The sequence below is a fragment of the Falco naumanni genome, chromosome Z (assembly GCF_017639655.2).
Source record: "Falco naumanni isolate bFalNau1 chromosome Z, bFalNau1.pat, whole genome shotgun sequence".
In the NCBI taxonomy this organism is placed as follows: domain Eukaryota; kingdom Metazoa; phylum Chordata; class Aves; order Falconiformes; family Falconidae; genus Falco; species Falco naumanni.
In genome coordinates, this window is record NC_054080.1 from 28,415,894 (window position 1) to 28,427,902 (window position 12,009).

Sequence of the window (12,009 nt, forward strand, 5' to 3'; positions counted from 1 at the left end):
ACCTCTCCAAAATAGCACTAATTTATTTTTTTTTTTAATAATCTTTTGAGCTCCAAATTTTCAAGATCTTTTATTGTACTCAAGTTATTTTGCTACTCCCAACAAATTCTAGAAGTAGTAACAAAAAGCTTGTTGAGACAGATGACAAAGTATACTTGAATCCCCTACCTGAAGCAGGGCAGGGACAGACCAAGAAACTTTTAACTCTCAACTCTCTCTCCAAAACAGATTCCAGAGAATCAAGAGAAACTGCAAGCCATCAGACACTGAAGAATAAAATTTCCCTGTTTGTATCTAATTAGAAAGGTCACAATGTAAGAAAGCCAATATTGGTGTTGAGTCAGGCTTTTAGTAAAATATTAAGATTACAAGGTTACAAGGTCAAATACTTCAAAAAAGCAGGGTGTGAGGGGAAGAACATTTGCTTGCAGACTTACTGTAATTCATTTTTCCACATATGCTTTAAAACACACCCCTTTTCCAGTTTACTGAAGTAACAAAACCACAGAATAATCTCATAAATGCAAACAAATTATTCCTGGTTTTATAGTGCAGAGCAGACTTCACAGTACAAACCCCCGCAAAAAACACACCTCAGGGAAACAGCTTTGTACTTTTAAACAAAAGCCTACCCTGTTCCTCATCCATCCTTCACCAATTCCTTCAAATCCCATAGATGATTTCCTGAGCCACACTCTCCAAAGCCACACTTATTGCTGTTCCACATGTTACGGCTTTATTTTTCTAACGATCCAAATAAAGTGTCAATTAATACACAACTAGAACAAAACTTCAAATGCAGTGCCTTTTGTAAAACAGAGTAAGAGTCTAGAAATGAACAAATCATTTTACTAAGAGGCATTTAATATTTACTCTGATAATTGAACAAGATAGATGCGATTCATAAAATCTCTAAAATTAATAAATACGTATGTGTATAAAAATCTCACAACAGTTAAGTTAGTCTTTACCCTTAAGGAGAATGAATGACAGAGTAATTACAAATTGTTTAATGAGTCTATCTTGCAGCAACATATTTAGGTTGAAATTGTTCAGCACACAATAAATTGCCAGTGCACAGAGCAACAGATCAAAACAGTAACTATTAATATACCAACTCAACCACAAGACATATGTCGGAGCTGTAATAATACTACTCTACTAATTTGAAGTAAACAATTCTACATGATGAAAAGGCGGCTGATAAAAAACGTGCCAAACCTCTTCCCAAATATAATTAATTCTGAATATTTACCACTTGTCAATCAGGAACACCATGCTCTAAAAGCAGAGGTGGGAATAAAAAAGAACAGATGATTTTCACACCAACACCTCCCCTCCCTGACTCCCCCCCCCCTCCCCCCCCTTTTAGAATATTGTATGAATTTAAAGCATAGTTTCTTAGGACTAAAAATGGTGTTCAGCATTTCCAAACATCAGAACATAATGTTTGCAGCTAGGAACAGCTCATTAGAGACAACAAAGACTGTTTGATTAGGTAATTGTCCAGCATTACAAAAGAACTCTAGAGTAAAAGTTCAACTCTGACTCAGACACAGAGCAATAATAAAACTAGGGCAAGAAGAGCAGTTAATTGAAAATTGAAAAGGAGCGCAATGGATAGAAAGAACCAATTTACCTATTTTATTTCAGCATTTTCCCCATTTTGAAGGCTAAATTTTACAGCCTCAGTGATACTGCCGACACTCCAAGAAGCTAAACTTAGAACCTGCTAACAACTCATACCTGAAGTCAGACAAATTACCCATACATAGCCACAGATGACTCTTTCCCCTTAGAGGAATTCTGCCTGCTGAAAATTAATATAAAGCTAGAATTTTAAATACAGGAACTGAAACCATATAATTCTTATGCTTACTACCATGAGATTGCAACAGTGAAGATTTTTAACCTGGTTAAGAGAAAGGTTGATGCAGTGGCATTGTGCATCATTTTATCAACCCACTCCAAGTTTGTCTGAAATTAAGACAAACTGTAAGTAGCTTCAAAATTCTCCAGTATGGCCAATGACCAGGAGAGGACGACTCAGTCCTTTGCCCCACCGAGGGATGGGCTGCAGAACTGCTCTGCCTGGCCTCCAGCTCAAACCCTTCTGCCAGTTGAGCCCTGTGATTACCAGGTCCTGCCTCTCACACAGGCAGCGGTGAGGGGACAGTCTCATGAGCTCTGGGACACTGATGGGAAGTTTTTTGGGGCAAGGAAAATGAAGGCCCTGAGCAGGCAGGTGATCAAGGTCTGTCTAGTGTTAGGTAAGGACAGATACAAAGTCAGAGGAAGCGAGGGCATGTTATTCTGATGTTCACAGCTATAGACCTGGCTTAAAAGTTGTGGACACATACCAACAGGAAACAAGAGGCATTCACAAAACAGGGACATGAAAGCTGGTGAACAAGCCACGTGCAAGCTTTTCCAAAGACTGTCTGAAAAATTTCAACAGTTCTCAAGTTTTCCGTTGAGCAGCACTGCTGCTTAGTTAAAATCATCATTTTTTCCTGAAGAAGAAGGTAATCTGCCTAGAAAGTAGTAATGAAATACCATAATTTTTGTTTTGGTTTGGTTTTTTTCTGGTTTTGCTTCCATTAGTTAGCCCTAACAGAATCCTGAGGACAGTGTCAGAGTCTGACAAGTGTCAGAAAGAACTTTACCTGGACATCCACTTGCACTATTTTGCAGGTCTTACCTGTTCAAGTTTTAAATAAAACTAATCATGAGAGGAAAACCATTCAGCCTATTTTTTTCTTCACCATTCACAGCATTATTTCTAATCAGAATGTCTTCAGTCCTATTGATTTTTAATCTCCTATATAAAAAACAGTTCACCCTGACACACAAGACATTTTTAGACATGGCAGAAATGCTTGGCCTTATGGCCAGAACATAAATTCCTAGCCAAAATAGAACAGAGGGAACCAATGGGTACTTCTGGTCATAAGTCCTACATAAGAAGCAATCAGATCCACCGTGTTTCTGGGCTTGTCAAGAGATGACAGGGACAAACTAACAAGATTAAGACCAACTGAGTGCCTTCTAAAAAATAAAAAACCCAACAATGTAATCACAACTCATGAAAGGGTATCAGAGCTACTGCAGCACATAGACTCATTGCTCCGATGTAAAAAACCCATGAAGTATCACAAACATCTCTTATTTACAGATGAGATGCTTTGTTCTTTGTGCAAGTTTTTCAGTTAGCCAAAAAAGGAAACATAAGATTGACAGTCTGCTTGTTGTTCAAACTAACCAGTATGCAGAAGGAGATTTAAGCTGTCTGCACAAATATTGACACGCCAAGTTTCAGGAAGGCTCACAATTCCTTTATGCCAGATTCTCCAAGGCAATCATCATATTGAATACTGAATATTCTTAAAAATATAGCCTGTTGAGACTAAAACAGCAGAGACTTGGTTTGTCCACATGAGTGCAAGTCTAATCCCATGAACTCAGTTGGATTACTCATGAGAAGGCTCACTCATTGTAGGAGTGTTGGCACGACTTCATGACTCTTCCAGAAGAAGCACTGCAGGTCTGATGACGTGCAGCTCTTTTCAAATACGTCTGTCTGCTCTCATCAAAGATGACAGCCTTAGTGACTCCAATGCTTTAACCTTGTATTTCTGTCTTCTCTTATTCTCCAGAAGTGGGCTTCTATCTTTCAATTCAAATTTTAGCAGTGGAAAAGGATAAAAGCAATACTTTTGTTATTCAGAGCACTTTTGGTAGGGTTTTGGTAACACCTGTAAAGTTGTTACATTTTCTACTTTGCATCAAAAGCAGAATTATCTTTCTTACTTTTTAATCAAATCAGTAAAACCTTACTGTCACAAAAAGCCAGATGACAAACCTGGCTTTTAGGCTGCCTTTCAAAAATCTTCTCAGCAGATTTTTTTGTAACACCAGGAGCATCTCTGCATAAAGATGTAACCTGGCACGGCATCCATAAAGTGCCAGTGTACACCGGCAACATGCCTGTTCAAGAGGGTTGCATGCACAGCATCATGAGGATTGAGGTTCACATTCTTCTGTCTCAACGACTCACTGAGGTCAAGAAAAACACAGATTTGGATGTTATAAGCTAAGAAAAAGAAAGTTGGAGCAGTAATTGCTGTGTGATGACAAACTACAAATATGTGTCCGAGATACTAGAGGGGAAGCTGGCAAGTGGGGCACGGGAGACTTCAACACTGAAACTCTGGTCTAAACTGCACTCTGTATCCAATGATTGGGCCATTGCAAACTGTTTGTGAATTAAGACTATTGATTTTAGATATACACAGTCTTTTGAAATTAGGCTTCAGAACTCAATGTCAATTTTCTCTACTCAAAACTTGACTATGTTAACAGCTACTCATGCTAGCCCAGTAAGCACTCTGTTTCCTTTAGTACTACATTTTTTACAACCAACTTTGTTGGGCTGTGTAATGGTTTATTGAAATTCAAATTGTTTGTGATGAATACAGATTTATCACAGAGCACTGACTCTCCACAGTGAATAAATGCAAATTCTAGCTAACGCCTTCAAGGGAAAAATATTTTGCTGTTTGATGAGCAAAGACCTCACATCTACCACCTGAAGTAAGAATTAAGTAGAGGTGACTCAACCATTTTGTAAAAGGTTGGCATCTCATCAGAAAACCTGATAGTTGACTTCTTTTGTGAACTTGTAGAACAAAGAAGTTTAGGAGATGCTTATGTATGATGTTTATATAATGAAATAAAACTATTAATTAGCAAGAAAATACTGAAACGAATGGGAAAAACCAGCCCTGTAATGGACCTAGTAACTTTCTTCAATGTTATACCTCTTCCTTCCCACATTCAGTCTAAGTTACTGCCATAACTATCTCCCAACGCAGGTATTACCAACCCCCTCAACTTAAAGAGTCATGTGCAGGCACCAGACAGAAACAGACATTAGGGAGTGGCAAACAAAATCATAGAATCACAAAGTCATTCAGGTTGGAAAAACACCCCTGTAAGATCATTGAGTCCAAGTGTTAACCTAACACTACCAAGGCCACCACTAAGCCATGGCCCTCAGAACCATATCTATGTATATCTTAAATACCTCCAGGCATGGTAACTCAACTGCTTCTCTGGGCAGCTGGTTCCAATGCTTCACCACCCTTTCAGTGAAGAAATTTTTCTTAATATCCAATGTAAATCTCCCCTGGTACAACTTGAGGCTGTTTCATCTTGTTTGTTGCTTGTTGTGTGAGAGAAGAGACCAACCCCCAATTGCCTACAGCCTCTTCTCAGGTCATTCTGGAAAGCGATAACATCTCCCCTCAGTCTCATTTTCTCCAGGCTAAACAACCCCAGTTCCCTCAGCTGCTCCCTACAGAACTCTTCCCTAGACCTCTTACCGGCTTTGTTGCCCTTCTTTGGGCACTCCATCACCTCTGTGTCCCTCTTGAAGCGAGGAGCCCAAAACTGAATCACCAGGGCCAAGTACAGGAGAACAGGGGAACAACCACTTCCATGGTCCTGCTGGCCACACTGTTTCTGACACAGGCCAGGGTGCTGCTGGCCGCCTGGGCCCCCTGGGCACACTGCTGGCTCCTGCCCAGCCGGCCGTCACCCAGCACCCCCAGGCCCTTTCCCACCAGGCCCTTTCCAGCCGCTCTGCCCCAGCCTGTAGCGCTGCGTGGGGCTGGTGTGACCCACGGGCAGGACCCGGCACTGAGCCCTGCTGAACCTCACACCACTGGCCTGGGCCCATCGCTCCAGCCTGCCCAGGTCCCTCTGCAGAGCCTCCTGCCCTCAGGCAGATCAACACTCCCACCCAACTTGGTGTGGTCTGCAAACTCACCGAGAGCACAGTCAATCCCGTCATCCAGACCACTGATTAAAGACATTAAACAGAACTGGCCCCAGTACCGAGCCCTGGGGAACACCACTTGTGACCAGCCACCAACCGGATTTAACTCTGTTCACCACCTCTCTTAGGACTCGGCCAACCAGCCAGTTTTTTATCCTGCAAAGAGTATGGCCGTCCAAGCCACGAGCAGCCAATCTCTCCAGGAGAAGGCTGTGGGAGACTGTCCAAGGTCAGGTAGACAACAGCCACAGCTCCACTAAGTGGGTCACCCTGTCATAGAAGATCACATTAGTCAAGCAGAACCTGCCTTTCATCAGCCCATGATGACCGGGCCTGATCGCCTGGTTGTCAGCCAGGACTGCTGACAAACGATGGAGAGTGGCCTGGTGAGAGCACTTCCACCAGCTCCCTCAGTACCCTCGGGTGGATCCCATCTGGCCCCATAAACTTGTGCCCGTCTAAGTAGTGTAGCAGGTCACTGACCATTTCTCCTTGGATTACGGGGGCTTTGTTCTGCTCCCTGTCCCTGTCTTCCAGCTCAGGGCACCGGATACCTTGAGAACAACTGGTTTTACCATTAAAGACCAAGGCAAAGAAAGCACAAAGTACCTCAGTCTATTCCTCATCCTTTGTCACTAGGTTTCCCCCCACAGCCAAGAGAGGATGGAGATTCCCCTTAGCCCTCCTTTTGTTGGGAATGCATTTATAGAACCATTTTGAATTGTCTTGTTATGGCAGTGGCTACGTGAAGGTCTAGCAGGGCTTTGCCCCTACTAATGTTCTCTCTGCATAACCTCACAACATCCTTGTAGTCCTCCAGAGTTGCCTGACACTTCTTCCAAAAGTGCTAAGTTCTGTCTTACCCCCTCCACAAGTTCCAGCAAAAGCTCTCTGTTTAGCCAGGCCAGTCTTCCTCCCACCAGTTGCTCTTTCAGCATTTGGGGACAAACTGCTCCTGCAACTTTAAGATTTCTTTCTTTAAGAATGTGCAACTTTCCTGAATTCCTTGGCCCTTCACTACTGACTCCCAAGTACTCCGTCAGCCTGGGTCCTCAACAGGCTAAAGTAAGTTGTACTAGCAAGTACAAGGTAGCTGTTCTGCTAACTGGCCCTCATTACTTCTCCAAGAATCAAAAACTCTGTCGATAATTCATGATCGCTATGTTCAAGACAGCCTCCCACCATCCCATCATCTCACAAGTCTTTGCAAACTTGTGACATATTGCATCAAATGGTTACCTGGTGCAATCTGTTTGGGTTTTTCAGTTTCCCAGCATGTAGCAACTGAATGTTCTTATATTGCTAGCGCTCCCTTGCTAACGAATAACCTAAGCTTTTCTTTTTGTATGGTACTATCCTTAAAACTTTATTGTATTCTGCAACGACTACATGTCACTACCAAACAAAGAAAGACTAAGAAAGTTTTTAGTCAGATTTATAGAGTTTTATGTAGATGGATTCCATTATTGTGAAGGTAAAAGCCACCTTAAACATATGAAGCTGAAACTGCCATTTTAAAATATTAAGTAGAAGCAAACAAACAAAACCAAACACCAAGAAAACCCACCACAGACATGTTTGGTACCCTAACCTGAAAATAAGCAAGATGAACTGCAATATTATTAAAGATAAAACTATATGGTGGTTTTAGAAAATACGTAAGTACAGTATCAACTGGGTCATTGCTTTACAAAGAGTAATCTAATGCATGCTAGTTTTTCTCTGAGGTGGTAGATGTACTGTGTAGATAAGTTAACAGTTCCAAAATCTTCTTCCTTCCCAGGGAAATAAAAGTAATTGCTTTAACAAAAACAGTGATGTTACTCTTCTCTTGAAGACAACTACACAAATGAGTAAAGCTCCTGCTGGAAATTAATTGCCTTAAAGTCTGCACACCTTATTTATTCCTTGAGGAAGTCTGCAGAAATAGTAAATGAATTGAATACTCACTCACGGAAAAACACAACTGTCTTTACCATTCAATTCCATAGTGCCACACCCCAAGTAGGCCCATCATAGCATACCTAGAAGTTTAACTCTCAGGTTGGGACTGTATGCAGGCAGTGCTTGCCTCTTCCGCTTAAGCTACCTGAAGCAACAGGAATGAAAAAGTTTGTTTTCTAACAGCAGTGTGCATGCAAGCTACACAAGCACCATGAGACAAACTGCAGTAGGCTGCCAGGAGCCCAAGCTAGACAGTTGCGCTGTATTTGCATGGATTTCAATCACAGCTAAAGACTTTATTTATTAGTGCTGTAACTGTATAAAATAGATCAACACAATCTCACAATGTGTCACCCAGCTATAGTTTCCCACAGGCAACCTGCTGAAGTATAACAAACTACCCCGACCAAGTGGAAAAAAGCAATTTTGAAGCAGCAGGCACCAGCATCATTATTACATCTGCAACCAGAGTCCTCACAAAGGCCACAGACTGCTTTGACTACTTTATTATTTACTCAGCCTCCATCTCCTTTTAAAGGCAGTTAAACAAGGAGACAGCTGCAAACAGGACTCAGCTTCTACAGAAGTGAAGGAGATGAGCAGTGCAGAGGAAGAACATGTAGGCAGAATAAATGTGGCACAGCAAAAAAAACCCAAACCTAATGCTATTTAGTTACATGTACTCTTCACACTTTTTTAGCATCACTGCTAGATGGAAGGTGATCCTCGTTTCCTTGCCACATTCCCACCACATGGAAAAACTTTACAGAACAAATTTGTTTTCAGTTTTAACAGATTTTAATACTTTTGAAGAAATTGCCATTTTAAAGGTGAAGACAGAAACAGGATGCTGCAAACATTCTCTAGTAAGAACAGGTACAATTGGTTCCGATGTTGTTTCTTGCTTTCCCACAGGTTTGTATTTTCCTGTTCATCCCTTTCCCAAAATACGCAATTCCATTTAATCTCTAATTATTTATCAAGTACTTCTATAGGTGTTTTGTATCAGATGACTAAACAGCTGCATCATTTATCAGTCTTGGTGCTGTACTTTGACTTAAGAGAATAAAATCAGATTCTGCATCAGGCTGCAAAGAAAAGCATTTTCTATATTTTTAAGTTACTTAGCAGTTAGAGGCCTGACAATTTGATGATCTTTGTGCTGCTTTTGGGAAGGAAAAAAGCCAAAAACCCCAAACCCCAAAACTTACAGCTGTGTTAATACAAGCTATATTTAGCACTGCACAAATAAAACCCAGTACTGCTCTCTTTCACCACAACACTGGCAGTACCAAACAGAAAGCCTGACAGCTCTCTCCAGGAGGCTTCAGCAGCTATTGCTGACATGCTGCAGACAACGGATTTACATTGAAGAATACCTGTACCACGTGCTTTCCTACCATGCAGTTTTAGAGTTAAGCAAAAAGCCATCAACTATCACTGCCCTTCCAAGATACTGCTCTGAAAATAGATGCAGTCTGTATCTGAAGCTTGCTTTCCTGTTAACAGCACTTGTTGGTTTTAAAGACAGGAAATAAAGTAGTCCTAAAAATCCATTATTAAACACAGTGGGAAACCAGGTATTCATAGCAGACATAACTCCAGTTTTGTCAGTGATAATGCTGTACAAACTAAGAATCAGAAAATAAATACTAAAGCCCATAAAAGTAAATTGACAAATTAAAAACTGACAACTCTTTCCTTTTAAAGCACAGATTTATAATGCAAATCTGCCAGTTATTCATAAAAGTTTACCTATTTAAACAAGCGATGCAAAGACCTCTTTCTAAAATATAAAGGGCGAAGTTCTTTTCTTGTTCAAAACAATCTTACCAGAATAAACTTTTTCAAAAGTGTATTTCACTGATAGCCATAACTATTCCCACTAAAAGTCAGAGAACGCAGAAATCTCACATTTCCATACCCTGTAGTACTTCACCAATAACAAATTAAATGTTTGTGTATGGCACCTCTGAGATAATGCATAACGAGAACATCTTCATCTTTGTTAAAGCCTGTTGCATTCACTGAAGCGGTTATTTGGTTGTTTTCATGCGTCTGTTTTTAAGCAGTAGTTTGTTCAGACTCTGGCAAGTTTTTTCGCAGTTCTGCAGAGCTCTTAATCTACCTTGGCAGCACAGGAAAGAGGTAAATTCCAATAAAGCAGTGACTGAAATGAGAAAACATAGATTGCATCTAAATGCAATCTGTCAGCAGACTCAACAAGCCCAAACTAAAACTTGCCAAAAACTGCAAGTAGCAATTTTAAGAAGTCACCTGGTCTTTATAGCACAGAGTGAAGGATTTTTCTAGTTAAGTACATCACTACTTTAAGTTCAGCCCATTTTGAAAACTGTACTACACTGTAAGAATGAAGACTAGTAACAGTAAAAGCTGCTTTAATTTCCACAGCTTGTGATGGTAATGAACATTCTCTGAATTAAGAAAATCCAGCTGCCTGAGCAGACAGGTCTGGCTTCTCAGCCCATACAGCAGACAACTCTTACAAGCTAAAAACCATACAACGAACTGCATTTCAGATGGGAAACTGCAGCCCAACTGCTTGAAACTTTGTCTACAGCAACTAGTTTGCATCTGCTTTGATCGGCAAGGACATTGTTACTTTTGAAGTTTAAAACACCGTACTTCAGAGTCAATTCAGTATTACCTTGAACTGAAAGGCATGAACACTTCACTGTTGTCTTTGATCTTTTGTCTCAGGCTGTCAGCTCTAGTAGACGTGACTGAACTGTTTCTACTTGACACCTGTTCTTAAGGATGCCCAGAAAAACACAAGAGGGGCAGAAAGGTTTTATACTACAAAATAAAACAAAACTTGAGATTTGACTACATGAGAAATTAAGAAAAAAAACCTGTCAAGGGGTAAGTTTAAAGAAAGCTAACAGTTCCCTACCGGGAGGGGGGGACACAACACCAACAAAAAACAAATAAATGTTTATACAGATTTTTTTTATCAGTCTTCACTTGATCTTAAATTATCTCAAAAACCCAGAAAAGTTTCTCTTCTGCAGATAGATTCTGAATGTTACGATATATTATCTGCAAAACAAAAAAAGCTGTTAAAGAAAAGTCTACAAGAAGTGGTCCACGGTGCTGCTTAAAACTGGTAACACTCTTGTTGCTAATTTATCGTATTACAAACTCTCCATTTACTAGATGGAACAGTGGACACTAAATGCTCAAAAGAAGTTACTGATCACTGACATCAATTAATAATTGTCACTTTAGTAAATATTACAAACCTAAAATTTCTGTCTTACTCAACAGCGTAGGTTTATTTTCCAAATATCTTTAGTATCTTCAGGCAGGACACAGATATTTTGCTAAGCACAGAAGTTAAAATTACCTCATGATAATCACAAAAAGATTCTCTTAGGCACACTGTTCAAGCACCAAGTAATGCTGACTGCTATCAAACACACCAGCTATGAACTCCATCTGTGTTTCAATTCCTGCAGCAAGAACATACATTACATCTCCAACAGCTTCACAGTTTGGTAACATTAGATGATAAACCCTTTTAACTAAAGGAGGATGAGTAGCCACTGCACACTATTTGCAGAGAAAAAAGGTTAAAATATTGTAATATACCTAAAGCTTAACAGCTTCCTGAAAATAGTTTTCTGTTAAAGTGTATGTTGAAAATATGTACTTAAATAAACTCTCATTCACTCACAAAATAAAAATGCAAGTTTTACACTTTAGTTTGCACTGAAGTACAGAAGAAAATAGCATGTTTGGGTATTTGCTTTCCTTTCCATTTTTGCAATATTCTTATCTAAAATCCACCATAAAGCTTTTAAGACTACATTAACACCAAAGAATTTCATACTCTGTTGTTCCACATAAACAGAACAAAAAAGTAAAACATAGAAGATGTAGCCTATGTCTGTTAAATTCATTTTGGAGAAGTAAAGCACATATACGATGGAACACTGAAACAGCAAATAATGCCAAGAAAAAAAATTATACTACTGAGTCACAAAATCATTCTTAAAGAATACTGAGGATGAAGAGTATGAAATGGTCACAAAAACTAGTTATTTTGGTACTTCTGTATGTGTGTGGGTATCTCAACAGGTTTACCTAAGAGACGAATACACGAGTGTTACTAAATTCCGCTCCTAGTACTTCCATAATATGAGGAAGTAGCTAATTCACTACGCAGACTGGGAACTGAAGCATAAATTCATGCAAGGCATCTT

The 12,009-nt window shown here is 39.9% G+C and overlaps 1 protein-coding gene across 5 annotated transcripts in view; it reads right to left on the reverse strand.

Annotated features, from left to right (window-relative positions):
- The window catches only part of PAM (peptidylglycine alpha-amidating monooxygenase), a 155,101-nt gene that overhangs the window by 103,233 nt on the left and 39,859 nt on the right, over positions 1-12,009 (reverse strand). The gene's annotated exons all lie outside the window — the stretch shown is intronic.